General features: G+C 37.0%; 8 non-coding genes across 8 annotated transcripts; all 8 read left to right on the top strand.

The window, feature by feature from the left end:
• Window positions 1-570: 570 nt before the first annotated feature.
• LOC126825851 (U5 spliceosomal RNA) lies at window positions 571-686 on the top strand. The gene has a single exon (XR_007682266.1). It is a non-coding gene; the product is annotated as a U5 spliceosomal RNA (small nuclear RNA).
• Window positions 687-8,370: 7,684 nt separating this feature from the next.
• LOC126825839 (U5 spliceosomal RNA) lies at window positions 8,371-8,488 on the top strand. The gene has a single exon (XR_007682252.1). It is a non-coding gene; the product is annotated as a U5 spliceosomal RNA (small nuclear RNA).
• A 708-nt stretch (window positions 8,489-9,196) lies between these two features.
• On the top strand, window positions 9,197-9,312 carry LOC126825869 (U5 spliceosomal RNA). The gene has a single exon (XR_007682283.1). It is a non-coding gene; the product is annotated as a U5 spliceosomal RNA (small nuclear RNA).
• A 1,889-nt stretch (window positions 9,313-11,201) lies between these two features.
• LOC126825763 (U5 spliceosomal RNA) lies at window positions 11,202-11,317 on the top strand. The gene has a single exon (XR_007682177.1). It is a non-coding gene; the product is annotated as a U5 spliceosomal RNA (small nuclear RNA).
• Window positions 11,318-11,432: 115 nt separating this feature from the next.
• LOC126825825 (U5 spliceosomal RNA) lies at window positions 11,433-11,550 on the top strand. The gene has a single exon (XR_007682240.1). It is a non-coding gene; the product is annotated as a U5 spliceosomal RNA (small nuclear RNA).
• Window positions 11,551-12,080: 530 nt separating this feature from the next.
• LOC126825818 (U5 spliceosomal RNA) lies at window positions 12,081-12,196 on the top strand. Its single transcript, XR_007682232.1, has one exon. It is a non-coding gene; the product is annotated as a U5 spliceosomal RNA (small nuclear RNA).
• Window positions 12,197-12,311: 115 nt separating this feature from the next.
• On the top strand, window positions 12,312-12,429 carry LOC126825791 (U5 spliceosomal RNA). The gene has a single exon (XR_007682206.1). It is a non-coding gene; the product is annotated as a U5 spliceosomal RNA (small nuclear RNA).
• Window positions 12,430-13,137: 708 nt separating this feature from the next.
• Window positions 13,138-13,253, top strand: LOC126825849 (U5 spliceosomal RNA). Its single transcript, XR_007682264.1, has one exon. It is a non-coding gene; the product is annotated as a U5 spliceosomal RNA (small nuclear RNA).
• Window positions 13,254-15,391: the final 2,138 nt, after the last annotated feature.

Raw genomic sequence — 15,391 nt, 5'->3', positions numbered from 1 at the left:
CACGAGTACACGTAAAACAAATCTCGTTTCACGGTTGGAATTGATAGCGTGAGTTAGTCTCAAAATGATTAATCAGTACTGATTAATATATACATCCACACTTATCGCTGATTACTTATCACCTATCATAGCTTGAGTTATGTTTAATAGCAGTCTGTATTCTGTGGATATCAAAAACAAAAAGAGAGTTGTGATCGTTTGCATTACTAGCGTAGGTCTGTCATTGAGTCAACTGGCGTGGTTTCGATTTCCCGGTTATACTTGTCAAGGGGTCGGGTCGCCTGTCCAAACTCGTGGGTTTTCTTCGGACCCCCACCCCCTACCACTGCTAAAAAGCCGCACGTGCAAGCGAATTACTGAAATAATAATAAAAAAGAAACATGCATTGGTCCCTAGTTTGTGTCGAGTGTAAGTGTAAGCTGCATTTAATTATCTAGATCTTATAAGGCTTGTGAATTTATTTTCCAGCGTTATTGTCTCCTGTCAGGATCACTGGTTCGTCATAATGGAGTGACACGTAGATTTGTATATGTAACGTGGACCGGGTGATTAGCCCGCGTTTTGAAATATTCCTCTGGTTTTCCTCATCTCTCGTGTAAATCTTTCGCCTTTTACTAAAGATTTCCGTGGGGAGGAAGAACTTAATGAGCCTGTAGACAATTTCTTTAACCCTCTAAGTAGGGTAAAATTAAAATGACTGTAAGTATTCCCCTGTATCCATTTAAGTGATGCAAATGTACCCAAACGAGAATTTCTCCGACTTTCCCCTAATTGTTATAATATAAAGTTCCCTAGGCGCAATCGAATTATTGAAATACTATCGAACCACATGTTAGTCCCGAAATGACCAAGTTCTCTCTCTCTCTTTCTCTCTCTCTCATATACAGTAAAAAGAAAACCGAATTCTAATGGCATATTAAAGTTTAATCAAACGTAACAAGAATATATGGTTACAAAACTTGAACATAAAGAAAATAAAACAAAGCATAAACAACAGCAGATCATTCACACTCTTCGGAGAAGTCGCTGCCTTCGTTTGACTTTAGCTATCTCTGTCAGGGATCTTGTGTTTCTCGCACGACTTCTTTTATTACCAAACCACTTTTTGACCTGTTCCGTTGTTAGACCCGAAATCTCGGCCAGTTGTTCAACTTGCTGGGCCGTGGGATACGGGTGAACTAAGTGTGACTGGTACCATTGTTCTAGTACTTTCAGGGACCGACGACACAAGACTGGACGAGTCCTCGCCGTTGTTGACGACTTGCTCGGTTCAGTGCGTGATGCCAATAACTGTAAACTAGATTCTACCCGGTCGATGATCATGCGTAGCTGGTTGTCAAGTTCCACATGGAGCGACTGTTGCTGAACTTTGGATGGACAGGACTGAACACGGTTCATTCTCTCCATGTCAATGCTGGCGGAATGGAAGCGGTAAAAGCAAGATAGTTGTTGAACCATGTCAGGATATTCAGGTTGAAGTTTGGAAAACATCTGAAGGAGTGATTCTTCTCTTTCTCTGATATTCACCACCTCGTGGGTTGAAAACATCAACGAATCTGCAAAGCTGTCAGTGGATTTGACTTCGTCGACGATCAAACATCTCAGGTCGTTGTAAAATTGGGGAATAACGGGCCCCTTGTTGTTGATTATGTCATCTTCATACTGTACACGATTTGGCGACGATTTATCATCAGCTACGAGGCGTGTCAGCTCAGAAATTGATAAATTACTGTTCCCTGGATTTTCATTTCCAAATTCAAATGCTAAACATTCCGTAAATCGGGATTCTCCACACTCATCAACAATATTGCCTTGAAAATAGATAGAAATATATTCAATTAAACGTATGCGACCAATTAAATGCATTCTATATTTCAAACTCATACATCTCAAGCCATCTTCTATAATAGAATAGCCTATTCTGCATTTAAAAAAGCTTCAGAAATAAAGAAATTTACCTGTCACACTGATTATTTCGTAGTTACCCGCCGGAAGTTGTGAAAAATCGGGAATGAAAGAAGCCATGTTGTATTATTTTTTCTTCTCGAAAATTTAGCGCAATGAAATAAAATCCGGGAATGGCAGATTGAGAATGAGATGTCAGAATTGAGTCGATCCTTATAAATCAACTGCTTTATGATGACTGCTCATGTGGACGGCTTGTTGAAGCCACCCAAAAGAGTTTTCAAACCAGTTAATCCACGGAAAACATTAATCAGTACTGTTAACTAATAATGTCTCCAACACAATTATCGCTGATTACTAATCACCAATCATAACAAGATTTATCTTTATTGAGGATTAAAATGCCGCAGTAAACTCTTGGTTTCAAAGGAGGGTCGCGGGGCGGGCGTTGTTCGCAAATGTCTACTTGTTAATAAAATGACATCGCAGTAAAACTCGCCATAACATTGGGCGTGGAATCAAAATCTGTAAAGGCAGTCGAAGATTTTCGCTGCGTTAATTTATCTAGAACTTATAATGCTTGTGAATTTATACTCCGGCGTTTTTGTCTCGTATCACTGTTTTGTCATACCGGCATGACGTGTGTATGAAACTTGGACCAGGTGATTAGCCCACGTTTTGATAAAATTACTCTGGTTTCTCCTCATTTTTCGTGTAAATCTTTCGCCTTTTACTAAAGATTTCGAAGCCAGGGTTGAGTGTTACTAAAAATCTTTTCCAGTGGGTAGGGCCACTATGACTGACCATATAGTAGACGTGGAGATAGAAGATGAGGATATAGACCACAGTATATCAAGAAGAACAGTAAAAGTCACCATTGAAAAGAAGGAGTATGTTTACAGGAAGGATGTTTTAGATCTGTTTGTTTGGATGTTTGGAGATGCTCGTGTTGTTGAGGCTATTGCGAAGAGGGATAAGAGTGAAGAATGGTTTGTTACTGTTAAAAGTGAGACCGCCTACGAACAATGTTTAAAGACAGAATTGCGAGTGTTTAAGGGGAGGAGATATTATTTTAGCGATTCATCTAAATGTGTTGTGAATTTACGTGTCCATTGGGTACCACGAGATTATAAGAATGGATTCATCAAGAAAGTTTTTAGCAGATATGGTGAAGTCCGATCAGTAAGAGAGGAAACGTCAAACGTTGAAGGGTTTGGGATACTGAATGGTCTTAGACATGTAACTCTGATGTGCACTGATTTACAAGCTGGGAACATTCCCCACATGATTCGCCTGTATAAGGGAAGGGTGCGGATGCTAGTAACGGCACCAGGGCGTCTACCCCTATGTCTAAGGTGTAACTACATTGGTCATGTGGCAGCTAGTTGTGTGCAGGGAAGGCCAGGACAGGGCAGGCCGCCACTTTTTACAGAGGTTTTAGATGGCAGGAGATCACCTTCCCAGGCAGTTGATTGGCATGCGGCGGAAACAGAAGCGGAGAAAATTGAAGAATCTGAACAAAGCGATGACAGTGAAGATAGCACCGACAGTGAGAAAGGCACGTTAGTGATAGACGAAACAGAAATAGATGGAAGGAGTGGTGTTGAGGAGATAGAAAGTGTTAAGGTAGAGATAGAAAGTGGCATGGGGGAGTCAAGTAGTGTTCTGGGGGAGGCAAGTAGTGGCATGAGGGAGACAAGTTTTGACATGGAAGAGACAAATGTGATGGAAACAGGTGCGACGGTTGGTAATAAGCGGAGAAGTGATAACGATCAAGTGAAGGATAATAAAAAGACAAAAAGTGGTGTTAAAGGGGGGAAGGGGAGTGGTAAAAAGAAATAGTTTTCTATTGTAGTTTGTGCTTTTCTTTTTGTGGTGTAATCGGATTGGATTAGCAGTGTTTGTGTTTTCTATGTTTCTAAACGGATTAATTATGGATTACCTATTATATTGTAAGTTTTATATTTTTAATTTTTATTCTCAGTATGACCTGACTAAGAGTCAAAGTGTTTGTTTATCATTCTTGGCAAGGTACTCAGTTTATTTAGGAGTGTATAGACCTAGGCTTGTTGTTATAGCTTGTCTCTGTTTGTACTATCCATACAACTGGTTATTTTAGTACACTTTGCAGTCTGTTTGTTTTACTTTCTAATTATGAAATTATAAATGGCTAATATTAGATTTGTATCAATTAACTGTCGTAGTTTTATTTCTCCTCAGAAATCGAGAATCATTGCTCGTGATCTTAGAGATATGAAGGTGGACATTGCATTTTTACAAGATACTAATATTTGCAACGTAGAGAAAGCTAAATTTTATGAAAATATTTTGGGTGGGAAATGCATTTGGTCTTTTGGTTCGCGCCGGTCAACGGGTGTAGGAATAGTTCTATTCAATCATTTAAATTTCTTAATTAGAAAGATAAACTTTGATTTTGAAGGTCGATTGGTCGTTGTTGATGTTGACATCAATGACGCGCAGTATAGATTGATATGTATATATGCACCAGTAAATTGTGCGGATAGAAATGACTTTTTGTTAATGATACCGCAGTATTTGGCTTGCAAGCGGTATATAATTTGGGGCGGGGATTTCAACTTTGTCATGAATCCGCTTTTAGATAAAGTGGGAGGGAATATTGAAAAGGGGACTATTGGTAAAAGAAATATGGATGACATTTTAAAAGATTTCAATTTAAGCGATGCATATAGACTGTTATATCCTAATATTGTTAAAGTGACATGGCGAGGCAATGGCGTCGCTTGTCGCTTCGATCGATTTTATGTAAATAAGGCTCTCTTTAATAAAATTGTAAGTTCTGACGTCCTTCCTTGTGCATCGAGTGATCATGATTATGTTCTGTTGGAGTTAAATGTCTCGGATGACATCAAAATTGGCGAGGGGTATTGGAAATTTAATAGTTCTATTTTAAATGATCGGGCCTATGTCTCTCTTTTTACTGATTTTTGGATTAAAAGCGTGATTGGGAAAGTAATTACTACTGAGTGGTGGGAGGGTATTAAAATTTCTATTCAGAATTTAACGAAGGAATATTGTAAAAAGAAGGCTCGATTGAAGCGAAAGATAGCGTTTGACCTAGAGAAGCGCTTCAGGATTTTGGCTGACGCTGAAGCACGCTCGCCGGGTTTATATATAGGTCAGATTAACGCGTTAAAGAAACAGTTATATAATCATAAGGCTGAGATTTCCCAAGGAGCTTATATTAGGTCTCGGGCGTTGCAGCTTGACAATGAACAGGTAGCATCGCGTATTTTTCAAAATAGAGAAAATCGGAAAGGAGAAAATAAAATTATCCAGAATTTAGAGGATAAAGATGGCAATTTGGCAAATGATATGCCTTCGATTTTAGATATATGTAAGCATTTTTATTCGGAATTATTTTCGGAAGAGACCATCGAAGAAAGTTTATTTGATGAATATTTAAATGATTTACCTAAATTAGATGACTATAGTCGAGATGTATGCGAAGGCAGGATTAGGCACCATGAACTAACTTTGGCATTAAACGGCATGCAAAATGATAAATCGCCGGGTCCCGATGGTATCTGTAAAGAGTTCTATGATAAGTTTAATTATTTATTGGGTGATGTTTTAGTTTCAATTTATAATCTCTCATTTGATGAAGGAATGTTACCTTTTAGTCAACGTCAATGTTTTATAACTTTACTATGTAAAGATCTTAATCAGAAACACCTGTTAAAGTATTGGCGTCCTATTTCTTTACTAAATGTGGATTATAAATTGTTGTCAAAAATATTACAGTTAAGACTGCGAAGTGTACTTGATGAAATTGTCGAACCGGATCAGACATGCGCTGTGAGGGGTCGGTCAATTTTGGATAATTTACATCTCTTACGAAGTGTTATAGATTATGTCGATCAGAAGGATTTGTCTGTTTCATTTATTTGTTTGGACCAAGCAAAGGCTTTTGATCGAGTAAATCATAATTTTCTCTTTACTGCTTTGGAACGTTATTCTTTTGGCCCTATGTTTTTAAAATGGATTAAATTATTATATACAGATATTTATAGCTCGGTTATTGTAAATGGACATATTTCTGACAATTTTAGTGTCACGCGGTCAGTTCGGCAAGGATGTAGTTTGTCTCCTCTTTTGTATATATTGTCATTGGAACCGTTTTATATAAAAGTCAGGAATGATAAACAAATAAAGGGTATTGTTATCCCGGGTAGCGGGGAAGAAGCTAAGATTGTGGGTTATGCGGATGATACAACTGGGATTTGTTCGACTGTTGCGAGTGTGGAGAGATTGTTGTTTCAGTGTAAGAGGTTTTCCGTTGTATCTGGGTCAAAACTCAACTTAGAAAAAACAAAGGGCTTATGTTTTGGTAAATTCAGGACTTCTTCAGATCACGTGTTTGGTATTTCTTGGCCCGACAAAGCAAAAATTTTAGGCGTTTATTTTGGTCGTAATATATCTGAAGATGATAATTGGAATAATATATTTAAAAAGTTCACGGCTAAATTTACTGTTTGGAAATCTACACATCTATCCATATTTGGAAGATGTAATGTAGCTAAGATCTTGGCTTGTTCTAAACTGTGGTATGTTAGTCAAGTTTTACCGTTACCCTCTCACTATAATAAAATGTTTAAATTTCACATGTTTAGGTATATATGGGCTTCACGTTACTTTGAACCCGTTCGAAGGACGACTCTTTATGGTAAATTAAAAGATGGGGGTTTAAATATTTTGGATATTGAAACGAAGATAAAGTCATTTTTGTTAAATCATATTCTCAAGATTTTGAAGTGTCACGGGGCCAAATGGGTTGAATTTGCCAAATACTGGATTGGCTTTTCGCTACGGCATGTTAATTCGGAACTGGGTTCTAATTTAAGGCCACACTCTGCACATATTCCGGTGTTTTATCAGAAATGTTTGTCAGTTTTCCGTGATTTTTGCAAATTATACCCTGACTTTGATTGGCATGGTAATTGTAATTCCAGGAGTTTTTATGATTTACTGATTAGTAAGATTAAAACGGAACCTCGATGTTTTAGTTTATTTTCACAGGTTGACTTCAAGTTGTCCTTTTCTAACTGTGCAAATACTTTTGTTGATCCGTTATCAAGGGAGACAACTTGGAAGTCAATCCATTATATTTTACCAACAAGTAGTTGTAAGTTTATCACAAGTCATACTGAGAATAAGTTCTGCAACTTTTGCAATGTCTTTTTAGAAACTCAAGTTCATTTAATGTACAATTGTAAATATGTTAAACGGTTATGGGAAACAGTACATAATTGGGTTTTTGACCTTAGTTTGGGTGAGATAAATCTCAATGTTTGGCATGTTATATTTAATACAATTCCAACAAAGAAAGGGAAATATATTCACAGTGTAATTTTATGCATTGTTGCTTTGGCTAGGCGGCATATTTGGGCTACGCGATGTGATGTGAAATATAGGCATAAGACCGTCTCAGATATTGGTATTTTATTGGAATTTGTAGAAAAGTTGAGAATTAGAATCTGGGCGGACCGGCTCCGGCTCAGTGAGACTTCTTTTAAAAGTCATTGGTTAAACCCTGGTATGTTCTGTAATCTTGATAATGGGAACTTGATTTTTCTTTTCGATAGGTAATCCATTTCTGTCATTATTTAACATAATTATATTTTTAGTGTCAAGCGTTAACAGCAGTTGTCCCCCTTCAGTGTTGTGACACGACACTGTCATGCAGGATAGTTTAATAACAGTAATTACCATTTATATATGTATTAGTATTATCTATATGTATCTACGTTTATAGATTTTATATATATATATCTACGTTTATAGTATGTTATATATATCTACGTTTATAGTATTTTATATATATATTGTTTATTACAAAGCACTGCTAATCCTAACATATATAATTGCAATGAATTAAAAAATTTACATGTACAATATTACTTATAATATACTTTATTTCAATTTAAACATATTTACATATTCCATGTAATTGTATATATTATTATTATATAGTTATTATGTATTGTTGTTAAACGTTGAGTGGAAAGGTGTATATATAGAAGGAAGTGTTTGGGTTTTTTGTACATAGTTATCATAATTAGTTAAAAGGATTTCATTGTATGTCTGTATGTATGAAAGAAGTATGCATGTGTGGGTGCAAGTGTGTGTATGTATGACTGAGTGTTAACTTTTATATTCACTGTATATACTCATTTTAATTGTACATTATTCATATTCACATGTATATACCATTCATTGGAATAAATTTATTCAAAAGTTACTAAAGATTTCCGTGGGGAGGAACAACTTAATGAGTCTATAGACAATTTCTTTAACCCTCTACGGAGGGTAAATTAAGATAAAAAGAGTGTTAGGGGTTATTTTCCTTATAAAATTTGTTTTGTCATACCGGCATGACGTGTGTATGAAACTTGGACCAGGTGATTAGCCCACGTTTTGAAAAAATTACTCTGGTTTCTCCTCATTTTTCGTGTAAATCTTTCGCCTTTTACTAAAGATTTCCGTGGGGAGGAACAACTTAATGAGTCTATAGACAATTTCTTTTAGCCCTCTACGGAGGGTAAATTAAGATAAAAAGAGTGTTAGGGGTTATTTTCCTTATAAAATTTAAGTATGATAGCCCAAATCAGAGTTGGTTCTGCTGGCAGGAATATGTTGACGCTCGAATGAGCAGAAAACCCGAGGTCCAGCTGTCTAAACACACGAGTACACGTAAAACAAATCTCGTTTCACAGTTGGAATTGATAGCGTGAGTTAGTCTCAAAATGATTAATCAGTACTGATTAATATATACATCCACACTTATCGCTGATTACTTATCACCTATCATAGCTTGAGTTATGTTTAATAGCAGTCTGTATTCTGTGGATATCAAAAACAAAAAGAGAGTTGTGATCGTTTGCATTACTAGCGTAGGTCTGTCATTGAGTCAACTGGCGTGGTTTCGATTTCCCGGTTATACTTGTCAAGGAGTCGGGTCGCATGTCCAAACTCGTGGGTTTTCTTCGGACCCCCACCCCCTACCACTGCTAAAAAGCCGCACGTGCAAGCGAATTACTGAAATAATAATAAAAAAGAAACATGCATTGGTCCCTAGTTTGTGTCGAGTGTAAGTGTAAGCTGCATTTAATTATCTAGATCTTATAAGGCTTGTGAATTTATTTTCCAGCGTTATTGTCTCCTGTCAGGATCACTGGTTCGTCATAATGGAGTGACACGTAGATTTGTATATGTAACGTGGACCGGGTGATTAGCCCGCGTTTTGAAATATTCCTCTGGTTTTCCTCATCTCTCGTGTAAATTTTTCGCCTTTTACTAAAGATTTCCGTGGGGAGGAAGAACTTAATGAGCCTGTAGACAATTTCTTTAACCCTCTAAGTAGGGTAAAATTAAAATGACTGTAAGTATTCCCCTGTATCCATTTAAGTGATGAAAATGTACCCAAACGAGAATTTCTCCGACTTTCCCCTAATTGTTATAATATAAAGTTCCCTAGGCGCAATCGAATTATTGAAATACTATCGAACCACATGTTAGTCCCGAAATGACCAAGTCCTCTCTCTCTCTCTCTCATATACAGTAAAAAGAAAACCGAATTCTAATGGCATATTAAAGTTTAATCAAACGTAACAAGAATATATGGTTACAAAACTTGAACATAAAGAAAATAAAACAAAGCATAAACAACAGCAGATCATTCACACTCTTCGGAGAAGTCGCTGCCTTCGTTTGACTTTAGCTATCTCTGTCAGGGATCTTGTGTTTCTCGCACGACTTCTTTTATTACCAAACCACTTTTTGACCTGTTCCGTTGTTAGACCCGAAATCTCGGCCAGTTGTTCAACTTGCTGGGCCGTGGGATACGGGTGAACTAAGTGTGACTGGTACCATTGTTCTAGTACTTTCAGGGACCGACGACACAAGACTGTTGTTGACGACTTGCTCGGTTCAGTGCGTGATGCCAATAACTGTAAACTAGATTCTACCCGGTCGATGATCATGCGTAGCTGGTTGTCAAGTTCCACATGGAGCGACTGTTGCTGAACTTTGGATGGACAGGACTGAACACGGTTCATTCTCTCCATGTCAATGCTGGCGGAATGGAAGCGGTAAAAGCAAGATAGTTGTTGAACCATGTCAGGATATTCAGGTTGAAGTTTGGAAAACATCTGAAGGAGTGATTCTTCTCTTTCTCTGATATTCACCACCTCGTGGGTTGAAAACATCAACGAATCTGCAAAGCTGTCAGTGGATTTGACTTCGTCGACGATCAAACATCTCAGGTCGTTGTAAAATTGGGGAATAACGGGCCCCTTGTTGTTGATTATGTCATCTTCATACTGTACACGATTTGGCGACGATTTATCATCAGCTACGAGGCGTGTCAGCTCAGAAATTGATAAATTACTGTTCCCTGGATTTTCATTTCCAAATTCAAAACATTCCGTAAATCGGGATTCTCCACACTCATCAACAATATTGCCTGGAAAATAGATAGAAATATATTCAATTAAACGTATGCGACCAATTAAATGCATTCTATATTCCAAACTCATACATCTCAAGCCATCTTCTATAATAGAATAGCCTATTCTGCATTTAAAAAAGCTTCAGAAATAAAGAAATTTACCTGTCACACTGATTATTTCGTAGTTACCCGCCGGAAGTTGTGAAAAATCGGGAATGAAAGAAGCCATGTTGTATTATTTTTTCTTCTCGAAAATTTAGCGCAATGAAATAAAATCCGGGAATGGCAGATTGAGAATGAGATGTCAGAATTGAGTCGATCCTTTTAAATCAACTGCTTTATGATGACTGCTCATGTAGACGGCTTGTTGAGGCCACCCAAAAGAGTTTTCAAACCAGTTAATCCACGGAAAACATTAATCAGTACTGTTAACTAATAATGTCTCCAACACAATTATCGCTGATTACTAATCACCAATCATAACAAGATTTATCTTTATTGAGGATTAAAATGCCGCAGTAAACTCTTGGTTTCAAAGGAGTGTCGCGGGGCGGGCGGTAGGGGGGTTTTTGTTCGCAAATGTCTACTTGTTAATAAAATGACATCGCAGTAAAACTCGCCATAACATTGGGCGTGGAATCAAAATCTGTAAAGGCATTCGAAGATTTTCGCTGCGTTAATTTATCTAGAACTTATAATGCTTGTGAATTTATACTCCGGCGTTTTTGTCTCGTATCACTGTTTTGTCATACCGGCATGACGTGTGTATGAAACTTGGACCAGGTGATTAGCCCACGTTTTGAAAAAATTACTCTGGTTTCTCCTCATTTTTCGTGTAAATCTTTCGCCTTTTACTAAAGATTTCCGTGGGGAGGAACAACTTAATGAGTCTATAGACAATTTCTTTAACCCTCTACGGAGGGTAAATTAAGATAAAAAGAGTGTTAGGGGTTATTTTCCTTATAAAATTTGTTTTGTCATACCGGCATGACGTGTGTATGAAACTTGGACCAGGTGATTAGCCCACGTTTTGAAAAAATTACTCTGGTTTCTCCTCATTTTTCGTGTAAATCTTTCGCCTTTTACTAAAGATTTCCGTGGGGAGGAACAACTTAATGAGTCTATAGACAATTTCTTTTAGCCCTCTACGGAGGGTAAATTAAGATAAAAAGAGTGTTAGGGGTTATTATAAAATTTAAGTATGATAGCCCAAATCAGAGTTGGTTCTGCTGGCAGGAATATGTTGACGCTCGAATGAGCAGAAAACCCGAGGTCCAGCTGTCTAAACACACGAGTACACGTAAAACAAATCTCGTTTCACAGTTGGAATTGATAGCGTGAGTTAGTCTCAAAATGATTAATCAGTACTGATTAATATATACATATCACCTATCATAGCTTGAGTTATGTTTAATAGCAGTCTGTATTCTGTGGATATCAAAAACAAAAAGAGAGTTGTGATCGTTTGCATTACAATTATCGCTGATTACTAATCACCAATCATAACAAGATTTATCTTTATTGAGGATTAAAATGCCGCAGTAAACTCTTGGTTTCAAATTTATCTAGAACTTATGATGCTTGTGAATTTATACTCAGGCGTTTTTGTCTTGTATCACTGTTTTGTCATACCGGCATGACATGTGTATGAAACTTGGACCAGGTGATTTGCCCAGGTTTTGAAAAATTACTCCTGTTTCTTCTCATTTTTCGTGTAAATCTTTGGCCTTTTACTAAAGATTTCCGTGGGGAGGAACAACTTAATGAGTCTATAGACAATTTCTTTAACCCTCTACGGAGGGTAAATTAAGATAAAAAGAGTGTTAGGGGTTATTTTCCTTATAAAATTTGTTTTGTCATACCGGCATGACGTGTGTATGAAACTTGGACCAGGTGATTAGCCCACGTTTTGAAAAAATTACTCTGGTTTCTCCTCATTTTTCGTGTAAATCTTTCGCCTTTTACTAAAGATTTCCGTGGGGAGGAACAACTTAATGGGTCTATAGACAATTTCTTTTAGCCCTCTACGGAGGGTAAATTAAGATAAAAAGAGTGTTAGGGGTTATTTTCCTTATAAAATTTAAGTATGATAGCCCAAATCAGAGTTGGTTCTGCTGGCAGGAATATGTTGACGCTCGAATGAGCAGAAAATCCGAGGTCCAGCTGTCTAAACACACGAGTACACGTAAAACAAATCTCGTTTCACGGTTGGAATTGATAGCGTGAGTTAGTCTCAAAATGATTAATCAGTACTGATTAATATATACATCCACACTTATCGCTGATTACTTATCACCTATCATAGCTTGAGTTATGTTTAATAGCAGTCTGTATTCTGTGGATATCAAAAACAAAAAGAGAGTTGTGATCGTTTGCATTACTAGCGTAGGTCTGTCATTGAGTCAACTGGCGTGGTTTCGATTTCCCGGTTATACTTGTCAAGGGGTCGGGTCGCCTGTCCAAACTCGTGGGTTTTCTTCGGACCCCCACCCCCTACCACTGCTAAAAAGCCGCACGTGCAAGCGAATTACTGAAATAATAATAAAAAAGAAACATGCATTGGTCCCTAGTTTGTGTCGAGTGTAAGTGTAAGCTGCATTTAATTATCTAGATCTTATAAGGCTTGTGAATTTATTTTCCAGCGTTATTGTCTCCTGTCAGGATCACTGGTTCGTCATAATGGAGTGACACGTAGATTTGTATATGTAACGTGGACCGGGTGATTAGCCCGCGTTTTGAAATATTCCTCTGGTTTTCCTCATCTCTCGTGTAAATCTTTCGCCTTTTACTAAAGATTTCCGTGGGGAGGAAGAACTTAATGAGCCTGTAGACAATTTCTTTAACCCTCTAAGTAGGGTAAAATTAAAATGACTGTAAGTATTCCCCTGTATCCATTTAAGTGATGCAAATGTACCCAAACGAGAATTTCTCCGACTTTCCCCTAATTGTTATAATATAAAGTTCCCTAGGCGCAATCGAATTATTGAAATACTATCGAACCACATGTTAGTCCCGAAATGACCAAGTTCTCTCTCTCTCTTTCTCTCTCTCTCATATACAGTAAAAAGAAAACCGAATTCTAATGGCATATTAAAGTTTAATCAAACGTAACAAGAATATATGGTTACAAAACTTGAACATAAAGAAAATAAAACAAAGCATAAACAACAGCAGATCATTCACACTCTTCGGAGAAGTCGCTGCCTTCGTTTGACTTTAGCTATCTCTGTCAGGGATCTTGTGTTTCTCGCACGACTTCTTTTATTACCAAACCACTTTTTGACCTGTTCCGTTGTTAGACCCGAAATCTCGGCCAGTTGTTCAACTTGCTGGGCCGTGGGATACGGGTGAACTAAGTGTGACTGGTACCATTGTTCTAGTACTTTCAGGGACCGACGACACAAGACTGGACGAGTCCTCGCCGTTGTTGACGACTTGCTCGGTTCAGTGCGTGATGCCAATAACTGTAAACTAGATTCTACCCGGTCGATGATCATGCGTAGCTGGTTGTCAAGTTCCACATGGAGCGACTGTTGCTGAACTTTGGATGGACAGGACTGAACACGGTTCATTCTCTCCATGTCAATGCTGGCGGAATGGAAGCGGTAAAAGCAAGATAGTTGTTGAACCATGTCAGGATATTCAGGTTGAAGTTTGGAAAACATCTGAAGGAGTGATTCTTCTCTTTCTCTGATATTCACCACCTCGTGGGTTGAAAACATCAACGAATCTGCAAAGCTGTCAGTGGATTTGACTTCGTCGACGATCAAACATCTCAGGTCGTTGTAAAATTGGGGAATAACGGGCCCCTTGTTGTTGATTATGTCATCTTCATACTGTACACGATTTGGCGACGATTTATCATCAGCTACGAGGCGTGTCAGCTCAGAAATTGATAAATTACTGTTCCCTGGATTTTCATTTCCAAATTCAAATGCTAAACATTCCGTAAATCGGGATTCTCCACACTCATCAACAATATTGCCTGGAAAATAGATAGAAATATATTCAATTAAACGTATGCGACCAATTAAATGCATTCTATATTCCAAACTCATACATCTCAAGCCATCTTCTATAATAGAATAGCCTATTCTGCATTTAAAAAAGCTTCAGAAATAAAGAAATTTACCTGTCACACTGATTATTTCGTAGTTACCCGCCGGAAGTTGTGAAAAATCGGGAATGAAAGAAGCCATGTTGTATTATTTTTTCTTCTCGAAAATTTAGCGCAATGAAATAAAATCCGGGAATGGCAGATTGAGAATGAGATGTCAGAATTGAGTCGATCCTTATAAATCAACTGCTTTATGATGACTGCTCATGTGGACGGCTTGTTGAAGCCACCCAAAAGAGTTTTCAAACCAGTTAATCCACGGAAAACATTAATCAGTACTGTTAACTAATAATGTCTCCAACACAATTATCGCTTTTTTTTTTTTTTTTTTTTTTTTTTTTTTATAAAGAATTTATTCACTCAATAAAAAAAATATTATACATCATATCAAAAATCCCATCATCTATGTACAAACAGTGTAAAAATGTACAAAGATAAAAATTAAAAAATTGATGATGGGGAGTGAATAATGTTAAAATATTGTCATTATTTACTTTAAATTGCAATTAGAAAAATAAACAAAGTACAAATTAACTGTTGACAAAAATATTACCAAAAACGTATATACACCAAATAATATAAAACAATAAACATATTTACAAGCATAATACACATAAACACATGTACAATATTATAATACACAACAAACTATAGCTAATACAACAGAATAATCACAATGTGAAGTGAAAAGAATCTAAATTAAAAAGTCGAGAAATTTTCATAATTCAAAAACTAAAAGACAAACTACCATTTTTATCTAACAAACAAAATAAACCGGGATCAAGCCAATATTTATGAAATTTGCTAGGGGTAAATCTAAATTTATCAACAGTTATTCTAAATCTTAATTTCTCTAAGAAATCACAAATAATAGTTTCCGT

The sequence above is a fragment of the Patella vulgata genome, chromosome 6 (genome assembly GCF_932274485.2).
Source record: "Patella vulgata chromosome 6, xgPatVulg1.2, whole genome shotgun sequence".
In the NCBI taxonomy this organism is placed as follows: domain Eukaryota; kingdom Metazoa; phylum Mollusca; class Gastropoda; family Patellidae; genus Patella; species Patella vulgata.
This window is presented reverse-complemented; position numbering and strand designations above follow the sequence as displayed.